General features: G+C 35.3%; 1 protein-coding gene across 1 annotated transcript in view; it reads left to right on the top strand.

Annotated features, from left to right (window-relative positions):
- LOC148648104 (uncharacterized) overlaps window positions 1-12,300 on the top strand; it is a 58,025-nt gene that overhangs the window by 2,707 nt on the left and 43,018 nt on the right. The window lies entirely within an intron of this gene.

The raw sequence follows: 12,300 nt of genomic DNA, 5'->3' as shown, positions 1-12,300 counted from the left end.
CTTAAATTTCCATGCAGGCTAAGGCAGGCATGGATTGAGATATCAATTCTTATGAGCTGTTTCTAAGATATTGATAAAATGGGGGTTACAAAAATGGTGAAAATCAGGAATTGACCAAGCAGTAGCCAATAAGTAAAATAATTGTTCATAACTGATTTTTCTAGAATACCCAAGCAGTTGGTATAATTAGAGGCACTTGAATTCCTTATTGTCTGGCACAGCTTTGTTGAAAAGAATAATAATACAGGCACACTTGGTTAAACAAATATTTATTAATGATGACAATACAAACACTATACTACACACAACAAAACATATACAGTATAACACAAATTACTCTATGTATACAATATTTATAGACAAGGCATTTCAGAGGCCTAGCATTCTTATCACTCAGAAAACCCCCCAGACTTCTACTGAGTATGAAACTTTTAAATAATGCCTACAGAGGCCAAATAAGAGATAAGCTGCCTTCTAAATAAATGTAAAACAACTTGCAGCTAAATCTCTCTCTCTGCACCTGGATGCCACAAAATAAATGGGAGCTATTCTAAAAGCTCACTCACAAGCAGGAAAGACATCTCTAAGCAAGGTATCTTTTACCCAGGAAGCCCAAGTTCCCTAAAAACACAGAATTGCAAACTCTCTCTAGCAGGGCTCAGATAATAAGCTCCAATCAGGTTTTTGTTTGGATGATCATGGAGTACGGGCTTTCGCCTGGTGTAAGCTTCAAGTTCAAACTTCTCTCATGTGGTCTGACCTCCTTTCCTCACCTCTACTTTCTCCTTTTCTCGTTGTCTCTCCCTCTCTCTGTGGTCTTAATGTGATCTTATACAGTGTGTTTCTGGACTGCTCATTGATCATCATTAACCCACAACCTATTGTAATTACCTACAGTAGGTACTGTATACCAATGTAAGGGAAAGCTTTGTTAGTATCACAATTAAAATAAAAATCACCTTCAATGTTCTGTTTACAATACAAGGGCTTCCCCCGGTTGCTTTTGTTTCCTCCCACAGTCCACAAACATGCTGGTACTGTATTTAATTGGCTTCTGTGAAAATTGACCCCAGTGTGATTGAGTGTCTGTGTCTATGTCTGGGTCTGTTGCTTGCCCAGATACTGCAGATTCTAGCTTCCCCTCAGCCCTGTATTGGATAAAGTGGTTTGAAAATGAAGGGATGGACAAATTAGAGTGATTTTGAAGTCAAACATATTCTTTAATAGTAGGTTTATGCTTATTTATACTTTATGTTTATAAATTAATTTTCCTAAAAGAAAACATAATATCTGTCCATATATAAATCCATGATTCATGAGCTAGTCCATGATTGTGTTTAACTAGCACAGAGAGTTGAAGTTGCTGCTACAAAATAAATAATTGTGTAGTGAATGAAGCAAACATTTGCTCAATGCTTCTTAATTATTTCTGAACAGAACATTTTCTGTTCAACTATGAATTAACAACAATCGGTTTAGTTTATCTATCTAATCTTGTAATGTCTTATCTTTCTCACCGCAAACAGCCATCTAAATTCAATCTGTCTGACTGTGTACCTGTGCAGCTTTGATCTGCAGTTTATACCAGGACAGAAAATCCATCTACAGCTCGGATTGAATCAAACCTGATTTTGATCTAATCTACCCCCAAATTGCAAATCACAAACCAGGAACAGGATGACAAATGTTTCTTTGCCAGAGACTTTTTTTTCTTCTGGCTAAATGGAAACCCATCATCACAGGCTGGTTATTTTTTCAAATTACTGTAAAACATCTGTCTGTTGGGAGTTTATGAAAATCTCCAATTCACGTCATGCAGAGTCATTAAAGCCACGGGATATTGACCTTTTGACAACATTTGTGGGAAAAGCCGAGAGACTCTTTTTAGAACCACTTCTGTGTTTTCAATAATATTCCAGATTCTTCCTGTTTTATGTTACATGTAACTCCTTCCCTTCTAACATATTATTCAGTGTGTCAAACTATTTGTCCTCCTTCCAACTAGTATGGTTGTATATGCAGTACTGTTGTATATAATATCAGGATATAAATAATACCAGTATATTACATATAATATATATATAAACATACTGATCAATATATCTATATATTTAGACTTGATCATGTATTTGAATTAAGAATTGTTTAAAGACTATAAAACAGAGAATTCAGATTGGGGTGATGCAGTTAGCAAAACAAAACAGTATCACAGGGGTCTGTGTTAGGATCACTCTTTAATGCTGATACGGGTGTTACCAAAAACAGGTTAGAAAACACCACAAAATAAATTAGAAATAATCTTTTTCAGAGTTCAACACAGGGCACACCTCTGCCGGATGATATTTAATGCAGACAATTGAAGAGTTTTCATGTAGCAAAAACAAACTAGAAATACAGAAGAGGAAACAGTGAGCTTGAAATTAGCAATGTGTGAAAAAAGTTTTTATGTTGACATACTATAGTTTTCATCTTCTAGACAGTGTGTGAAAGCTATAAAATTGGCACGTAATATTATAATATGTAGTCAATTCGAATACTTTAAAGGGACTTTATGTTAAAATTGTGGAATGCCCTAGTGGAATGACCTCATTTTAATAAACGTTAAAGTTTAACCACCAAGTTACAAAAAAGATACAGTACAGCTGCTTTGGAATCAATCCAGAGTGGGTAAGGTATATTCCAGGTCTCAAAGGAATTTCCTATTTTGTCTAGCTAAAAGAAATCTTTATTGTCTCTAAAAGAGAAGTCTAGCAGTGACTTAATTAAAGGCACTGGGCTTATTGGACTTCCTTAGAATTAACAGTGAAACACAAACCAGAAGACACAAATGGAAACTATTTTTTTAAAAACTCATATCCTGATTTGTGCTTTTCTTAACTTTGAAGTTAGCTGAGTTGATTTCTCTTCATGGTTGAATCTGTGCTCTGAAGCACGCAACAGAGCAGGTGTATTTATTCAGAAATCATGTGAACCACTATTATTGACTTATGTCATTTAACTGATTGTGTGACTTGTAAAAGTAATTTAGTGCACCTGAATTTAAAAACAAAACTACTTTGTCATTGCAAAGTGGAAGAAAACTTGATATATTTCTTTTTTTTTGCTACAGAATTTGTTAAATGTTTTTAGTAGATGTTTAACTTTCAGCTATTAAAGTTTGAGTTTCAAGCTTGTTTATAAATATTAACTTTGAAAGCATGTGTACGCATTTATACACGTAATTGTACAAAATGAGACATCATTGGAAGGGTGTTAATTGTTTTACAAGGCACTGTAAATATTCTATGTAACATACATACATGTATACATAAATGTTAGTATTTTGTGTATTTTATATAGAATATTTATACTGTAGTATATATTTTATACAGTAGTTCTTTAAGTAAGAACTACTGATGCCTATCAATAGTGCTGTCAGGTAGGAAACCCTGTTTTTAAATTACAACCAGGGAACTTGAGTCATCATTTTTATACTTATAAAGTGTCTTGTTGGCAGTTTCTGTCTTAAGGTACTAATGTACAGTAGGTATGTCTATGTTGTATTGCATTTTGAGTCACATCAAATTGCTGAGCTTGTCTTTAAATGCAATTTCTGTTCTCGTGTGAATTATATGTGAGCTACTCTGAAGAAATGAGATTAACAGCTAAACTGGTGCGAAACTACGTTATACAATATGAAGTTCACACATAAATGACTTTCGATGATATTCAGCCTTCCAATAGCAGCTTTGATATGTGAAGGTTTTCATTGCTCAGAAACCACAAGCAAAAGATCCCTCATTCTACCACATCGTTCTCTTACCTTAGTTCTCCCAGAATACAGCTTTACAACCAACAATGAAATTAGTAATTTAGCTAGAATAAACACCAAATGAACCAAATGAACACCTCTGGTTCTCAAGTGGATCTTGAGAACCAGAGCCGCAGATGAAGATACAACCAAAAATACTGTGAGTTGCTACTATGCTACATTGAAAATCCCACTGGCATTGTTTTTTTTTTCATAAGATGTCATTGTAAAGTTTTATCTACTGAATTAACCAAAAAACACCCACAGACAACCTGAGCCTACCAAGATCCTTGTGGATTCAGGAATGTGCTATTGTCAATAGATTTTGTTCATTGGATTATAGCAAGAGATGGATACCTGATAAGATGGATGGGCAGGCATACAATCAGAAAAGCTCCAACGGCTTCTGGAGTATACACTCTTTTTGATGTTTTCCAGATTCTCCTTTTTCAACTTCTTAGATCAAGCTGTGTCAATTGTGTCAATGGTTTTATGGACGTTAAGTCCAATCTTGTGTTCCCCTTATTTGCTTGTAAGAGATTTAGTCTACAGTTATCGAATGTCAAAAGCACACAATTCATATTATGTTGTCCAGAAAACCATCATCTGGAACAGGCACACATTATCTTTTAATAGGAACTCTTCTGTGAAGTAGATCATAAGACACCAGGTGCAAGACTATTGTAGTTCCTTAACCTATCTACAGTATTTCCACCATTGCATTTGTAGAATTGATTGACAGCTACAATAGCCTGCATTTCACTCCTCATTTCCACTGCCACTCTTAGGAAGACAGCAATATTTTTATTAGTGTTCTGTTCAGTATTCTGTTCAGGTCACCAAACGCTTTAAATATCAGGTGAGTGCATTAAACCAAAACTGAAATGAGTCTGAAAAGCAGATGGACCAAAAATGATTAATTTATATGTGGCAGGTGAAACTAATATGAACCAATGCTCTGTCCTCTGCAAGGCAAGTCTCAGAAATGACACCTGTTTGAAAAAGAAAGGAATCTCTAGTGGCCTTAAGAAAATAATGGGTAAAGCATACAGTATCAGTTATCGATCCCTTGAAACACATATCTTGGTACTTTCCCATAGTAAGCCAAGAGTGTATATACAGTAGGTCATATTTGAAGAACTCATCATCAGACTATATTAAATCTATTATAAAAGGGATAATTTTATGATGATGTTCTGGCTGAAGTACAGATATTTAGTGCCATTTAATGCCACACAGTATGTATGATACAAGTTCTAAACATCTTTTCTAAACATTGCATTATAGTTATTTTCTCCTTCACCTGTGCATGTGCACCTATTAACTTGTTTCCATTGGTGTAGAAAATTAATTAAATTCAAAAGGCTGTTCCAAGACGATACTGTGCTTGTGATCACAGACCTCTGCTATGGGAATTTTTGCTGATGTGCTCCTTGTCATGATCCTTTGGTTATTTATCCACTAAATCGAATAGTGACAATACAATAAAGCAATTAGAGGTAACTGTGCCATTCTGATGTTTTCATATATGATGACTGATTTATTATTTCCTGTCTGGTGGTATGACTAAAATAAGGTTTGTAATGTTGTTTATCATCACCAAAAATAATTCAGTTGAAATTAGAAATATTTAGCAGAACATGTATGTCTTTTTATTTTATCTACTAGAATATTTTGCATCTGAGTCAGCTGGGTGGAGGACTTTTGTGTGTAAAAAGAAGACCAAATCATTCTTAGACCCCTCTTCCTGCTCACTGTAAACAACCATGTATTTACTTTGCCAACAGCTAGATAAAGGCTAAAGTTATTTTACTGTTATTTCAGTATGATCATTAGTTAAGATAGAGTTGTTATTCAAATAAAGAGTGTAAGCTTTTCAGATAGTCTTGATCTGAAGTTCTTGTGGCTGTACTTTCATGTTTAATTGTTTTTACAGGAAGCACCATGGAGAAGTGCCAAGGTGAGGGAAATACAGTGGAAGTGGATTAGGACTGTGGATGTTTCCAAAGCCTCTCATGTGACTTCTTGGAAATCATTTACTTTCTCTGATTCTAGACACAGCAGTGCTTCCAGTGCTGAACTTCAGCATTGCATCTGCACATTTTCTGATTTTCATGGAGAAGGGATACGTTTCACTTTTCTTCTGGCCATCCTACTAGGATTATTGTGGAAGAGAAACAAGAATGTATGTCAAATTTGGCTGATTTAAAGTGGAAACGATTGGTATGACTAATTTAGAGGAAAAAAGCTCATTGCCTTAATATGAAAACACTAAAAAAGATCTGTACTAAAACAAAATGATTAGGTTTCTGGAATTGTAAACGATTTTTTTTTCTTTTGACCGGATGTATTGTCACACCTCTGTACAAATTTGAAGTCCAAATTTGAAAAGGCGAGAGTTAATTTTAAAGTTTCGGATTTGATGAATAGTGTAAGGTTGTGAAATAGGAAAGACATCCCCACCTATGTTGGACTCAGTTTTACAGAGTTTCCTGTTTTCCATTATGACAGAAAAGGGAAAATAGGAGGGGATTTAGTTCTGCCAGTGTCTCACAAAACTGTTCCAGGACTTTTATATTACACACTGTGCCTTACGTTCTTTGAATGATATTCAATTTTGTTCAATTACAAACAAGATAACACATTTTTTTAATTTATGATGAACATTAACAGCTGGACATGCATCACACACACTCCTGAAATGACTGTTATTTATTTTTCCTTCTGTATAGGTTTAATCAGTTGCATTTCATCTGATATGCCTGAATAAGATGTGCTTTCTAAGTGTTGGCTCTTCAACGAAGCACTGACAACTTATTTCTGAGCCTGCAATTCCTCTTGTACTGAGCATCACATCGGAGGAGGGTAAAACTAACTTGGCTCCTGACCATCTAGCTATCTTTGCTCACTTTCCTATTAGTGGGTGAACAAGCCAGTGCTTGGTGATTTCTGCTTCACAATGACAGAATGAAAAGGCAATGTTTCTGTGAATGCTCGGCCTCTACATACATAGGGTGCATACCAATTACCAATCCATTTACCAATTTCCATACCTATTACCTTTTTTAAGAACTGTAAGCAAATTTAGTAATGTACCTCAAATACAAAATAAAAAGTGACTAGCTTGTAATTAAGACCTTGGCTGGAAAAAAAACAACAGAAGATGGGAATATCCCAGGAACCAATCTCTTCACAGCAATATAAAATGTATACCATTTGAGAAATTCATATTTGTTCATTGTAGAAAATCATTCCTTTATTGTTGTATATCCCTTTGTTTTAAATTGTGTTCATTTATCTTGTTGTGTCACCCATTTAGACCAAGACATATAGTCTCTTAAATCTACCTAGAGTCTGATCTAGCTGCAATGCTTACTAGGAGTGGAAAATCACCATCCTGGAGGTGTTAAATAAAAATACAGACCCAAAATTACAAATTGCATACCCCTTACCTTTCAACAGCTTTACCTTTCCCAAGACTTTTTCCTTCTACAAATAAAAACTGTTTATCAAGTCCTGGGTTTGTGAATTGTGAGTGGCAGGTGGATTGAAGGTTGAGTTATTCTAGGTCTGAATAGTATGAATGCCCTTATAAAACAAATTTACTATTGTATTGTTTTCAAAGAAAGCATTAAACTAAGGGTGTATTGTAATTAAAGGAGGCTGTGTGAGCAGAGTAGTTGTTGTCTGGAGGAAGTATAGTACAGAATGAACAGGGAACAACACTTCCACATTTCTGTGATTGCTAATCTTATACAGTAGTTACATCTGAAAGGTCTTAATTTCAGCTTTGTCGGATACACATCTGGTACTTTAAATTAATATATATATTTTAATACATACCGTATGATTAATTAATTAAGAACAGTAACATATCTCTCACAATTTGAAATGCTAACTGAAGGGTTTCACTATAGAAACCCTGTACTTTCCCTAGTCACCTACTCATCTGTATGGAGCTAATTGTTTGTAGCAATTGTTGCAGCATTATTATTATTATTATTATTATTATTATTATTATTATTATTTTATTATTATTATTATTATTATTATTATTATTATTAGTATTATTAATAAATACTAATAATAATAATAATAATAATAATAATAATAATAATAATAATAATAATGCCATTCCTTTACAATGCAGTCACAATTTGCTTGTAGTTATTTTTTAAAGAACAGTATTACCAAAACTGTCTTGATGACCATAAACTTCAGTTATTTTTCCTCTGCCTTATAAATATAATTTTGAAGACTGGAATTATTACATTATCTAAAAAATGTTTGTTTTGTTTTTTAGTAAAAAGGAATTACTGGGTTTTATTCAATAAGTTTGACATCTACTCAAAATTCACAGATTACACAATAAGATTATTGAAGAGTTGCTTTCTTTCTATCAATAAAGGGCTTGTTTTATATGAACAATAGTGCCACATTTGTTGATTCGTGAGCAGTACATCATCCTAGTACTGATCAGGCCCAGCCTTGCTGAGCTTTAAAGATCTGGCATGATGGGGCCCACAGAATAGTAATACTGCTTTACATGTAATACATGTTTTTATGTTTTAAACTTGAAACATTTTTTTTTTACTTTTGCTTGTAAGCTTTTACAGCCCTTATTACTGAGTGGAGAATACACTAGGGGTGTAACTATGGCAGGTACTGTAAATTTGTATCTACACGAATAGTGGCCAATCACTCCCTGTGTGTCTCTATGCATCTGTTCTTCAGAAAAGTTATGTTTTGCTCTTTTCTCCCTCCTAAACACCCATACATTATTTTCCTCCCTTCTCTTTCAGGAAGTTTTACACTTGTGTGCTTTAGTCTTCCTTAGTTTGAAATATCCTTGTCCACAATTACAGTACCATGTCTTTGGCAACGTTTCTCACAAACAGACCTGTCACCTTTAATTTATTTATAGGGAAGTGCCAAAACTACCTACCCAATGACCAAGCAACCCAGCAGGTTCATCTGCACGAACAGAAAACTTTCCATGCAATTTTGAACAAGACAACAGAAATTACAGTTCAAATCAGCAAGGAATTAAACTATGAAAATCCAGCACAAACTTTGAATGCTCTATCAGCCATCCACAAAAAAAAAATGAAAAAAAGAACAGGAACTGATACCACCTGTATATTTGTTTTTATATGTCACCAACATTTCCCTCTTACTTTACACAGTGTAACGCATAAAGGAATGCTCTCCTAATAAACCAATTTTATACAAAGTACATACAGTACACGGAAATATTTACCATAATGTCAGCAAACATTACAATTCACTAGACATAAAAATACAGATGGGTCTAAAGGAAAGGGGGTGTGTTAAAAATAAAACAAATTTAGTATCATGTTATTTAACCTTTGCCAAGAATTTTGTACTGTATGAAAAGGGGAAACCCAACAGCAATTCTCAGGTTCACCACAAGCAGTCACTGCACTTTAAATGTTATTAAAAAAAGAAAGAAAGATTAATGCTAGATTTCCCCCCAATCAAGTATGCACACTAACATGGTTTAGCTTTTAACAGCAACTTATAATGATTTTATTTACTAATACAGATGTATTCAGTTCTGCAGCCTGAATAGAAATATGTAAAGCAAATGCATTGATAATTATATTTTTTTTATTTCTCTTAGCACTGTCTCAGATTATTTTGAAATATGGAACTTAGCAATTAAGACTTTTTTAGGAATATGTAACATCTTCCTTTTCAGGTATTAGCAAAGCACAAATGACTATTCACTTATGCACTCTTCACATCCACAACCTCCAATTACAGTAATCTAATTTAATGTTTAACATCACTTTATTAACCCTTACAATTTCTTGCATTAAGAATGATCTTTTTGCATACCCCAGCTTGCTCTCCATGAGACACACAGACAGGGAGAGAGCCTGGGGTCAGAGCACAGGGTCTGCCATTGTACAGCACCCCTGGAGCAGTTGGGGTTAAGGGCCTTGCTCAGGAGCCCAACGGAGTAAGATTCCTCGTCTGTGGGATTTGAACCAGCAACCTTCTAGCCACAGGCGCAGATCCTTAGCCACAGAGCCACCGCTCCCCCCCAAATTTTTTATTGATATTATTTTAAAAAACACCCCAAAACCTTGCTATTCACTAGCCCTGTGTTACTGTACCTTCCTGTATTCCATCACACTCTGTGTACTCTTTTTGCCTTCTTACAAACACCACTTGCTTTGTTGCCACTAAAGAATTGTAGACCCAAGAATCCTCCATTTTGCTGCAGCTGTACTTCTTGAAGCATTTATATTTATGTATAGGCCTTCACAATCTAAGAACAGTATCTTAAGAAAATGAGAAATACTTTAAAATGTGAACAAATAAACACTGAAGCGAATGACTAATGTGGTCAACATGGAGGTAGAGTGGTTAGCATTACTGCCTCACAGCCTGGGGTCCTGGGTTGAATTCTGGACCCGGGATGCTACTGTATGTGCGTGGACTTTGTATGTTCTCCCTGTGTTCACGTGGGGTTTTTGAGCAGGTGCTCTAGTTTCCTCCCACAGTTCAAAGACATAGTGAAAGGTTAAGTGACTTCTGGGAAACCTGGCCTTGCACCTGTTGTTTGCCAGGATACGCTCTGCCTACCCCACGGCCTTGTATTGGATAAAGTGCTTAGAAAATGTATGAAAGAATGAATGCCTAATACAACTGAAAATAAATCAACATAAATCTCTTTTTAGGTACTGTACTGTATATGTGAGATTGTAACAGAAATTTGCACTCATTAATGGAAAGTACAGTTGAGGTAAACATCGGATACGACATAGTGCACGTATAAGCCATTTTTTGCTTCCTTGTACTGTATATATAAGGCTAGAAGGGGAAATTGCTGTAGACATTGGTTTACAGAACGTCAGAGTGACCCTTGTTTTGCTTTTCCTGCGCTTTTGTGTTAGAGAAATCGAACAGTTAGGTGTAATCCACAGTGATTCATAAATTGAATGGGGGGGATTTCCGATATCCCAAGGGGTAATAAAACATAGAGATTTAGGTAGAAGGCTGAAGTTTGTAGACCAACGGAATTCCCCCGGCAAGACAAACACTGCTGGCCACTCAAGTGGGTAAGGCTGCACCTGCTAGCTTGGTCACATGATTAGAAACAGGCAGCAGCAAGTAAATCTGAAAGAACCTTTGATTTTAGTCTGACTGATCTCCTAGCTGTTGGAGACTCTTTTGTTGTAAATGTAAAGATAACCAAAAAGAGTTAGTAGTGGTGTGAACACGATGGGTTTATGTTCCTAACTAGACTGAATATGTCAGCAAAATTAAAAGAAGTCATCAGCTTTACAGTTGGTTAGCTCTTACCTTGGTTGTTTTCAAACAACACCATTCTTCCAGCTGCCCAACTGTCCTTTTCTCTTTGATCACTCAATAAAACTCGATAGAACAGCAGTACCATCCAAGAGCAAGCCAGTAATTAGTTATCCACTAGACAACCAATTTTCTTCCTAGAGTATCAGGGGACATGGAGTCTACCCTGGCAACATACAGTACAGCCTTAGGCAGAATTACTCCCTGAACAGGATGTCTGCCCATCACAGGTCACATAAACAAGCACCTACTAACAGGAGGATTTACAGACACCAGTCAACATAACGAGCTTGTCTTCTGAAGATGAGAGGAACAGAACACAGGGAAGAACACAAAAAAAAGGAAAGACATGTTTACCTCACACAGAAATATGGAGAGGACATGCTGATCTCTCACAGAAACATAGGGAGGTCATCTCACCAATGAATATACCATAGGGAGGACATGTTAACCTCACAGAGATGTGTAACACTGATTTGTGTGTTTACACATGAAAACCCAAGAGTAACCTATTTTTACCTCTTCACTGCTTAGCTCCTTGCAAAAATTGTGAATTTCTTTTTCATGCTCAGCAAAACACTCTGTTCAAACACGTTTTTTCAAATATGTTTACAAGGGTTCTTCTCAGCTAGCAGTGTTACTTCCACAGTATGTTATTTTTTTCTCCGAAAATGACACAAAAACTACTAGTTAAGAAACAGATTTGTTTTTGGTTCATCTCTGAGCACATACCTTATTGCTCATTAAGTGTCAGAACTACAGTCTTAAATTTTACTTTTAATTTCTTTAAGCCAGTCTGCATTTTCGCTGAAAAACAGAAGTTTCTCTTTCCTACACTGACCTCTGCTGGAAGCTATTAAGAATGACTTACATTTTAGCCCAAGACCACCCTAAGGGCTGTTTAAATAAGTAAAATCAAATATCATAATGTAATTTTAGCATATACCTATTTTTTCTGAAACTTTCCAAAAGAAAAGTAATCATAGATTAGTTGCATAGGTATAAGAAACAGGCATAACTAGTAGATGGGTTCAAGTTGTGTAAGTAATATAAATATTATATGAAATAAATAATACAAAAGGAAATTTTTAGTCTGTTATGTTACTTCCTGCAAACCACCTAGGCTCCTCAGAGCTACACTCACAGAGTAAGATGTAAATATTTGGTTT

The sequence above is a fragment of the Lepisosteus platostomus genome, chromosome 15 (genome assembly GCF_059453375.1).
Source record: "Lepisosteus platostomus isolate fLepPlt1 chromosome 15, fLepPlt1.hap1, whole genome shotgun sequence".
Taxonomy (NCBI): Eukaryota; Metazoa; Chordata; class Actinopteri; order Semionotiformes; family Lepisosteidae; genus Lepisosteus; species Lepisosteus platostomus.
This window is presented reverse-complemented; position numbering and strand designations above follow the sequence as displayed.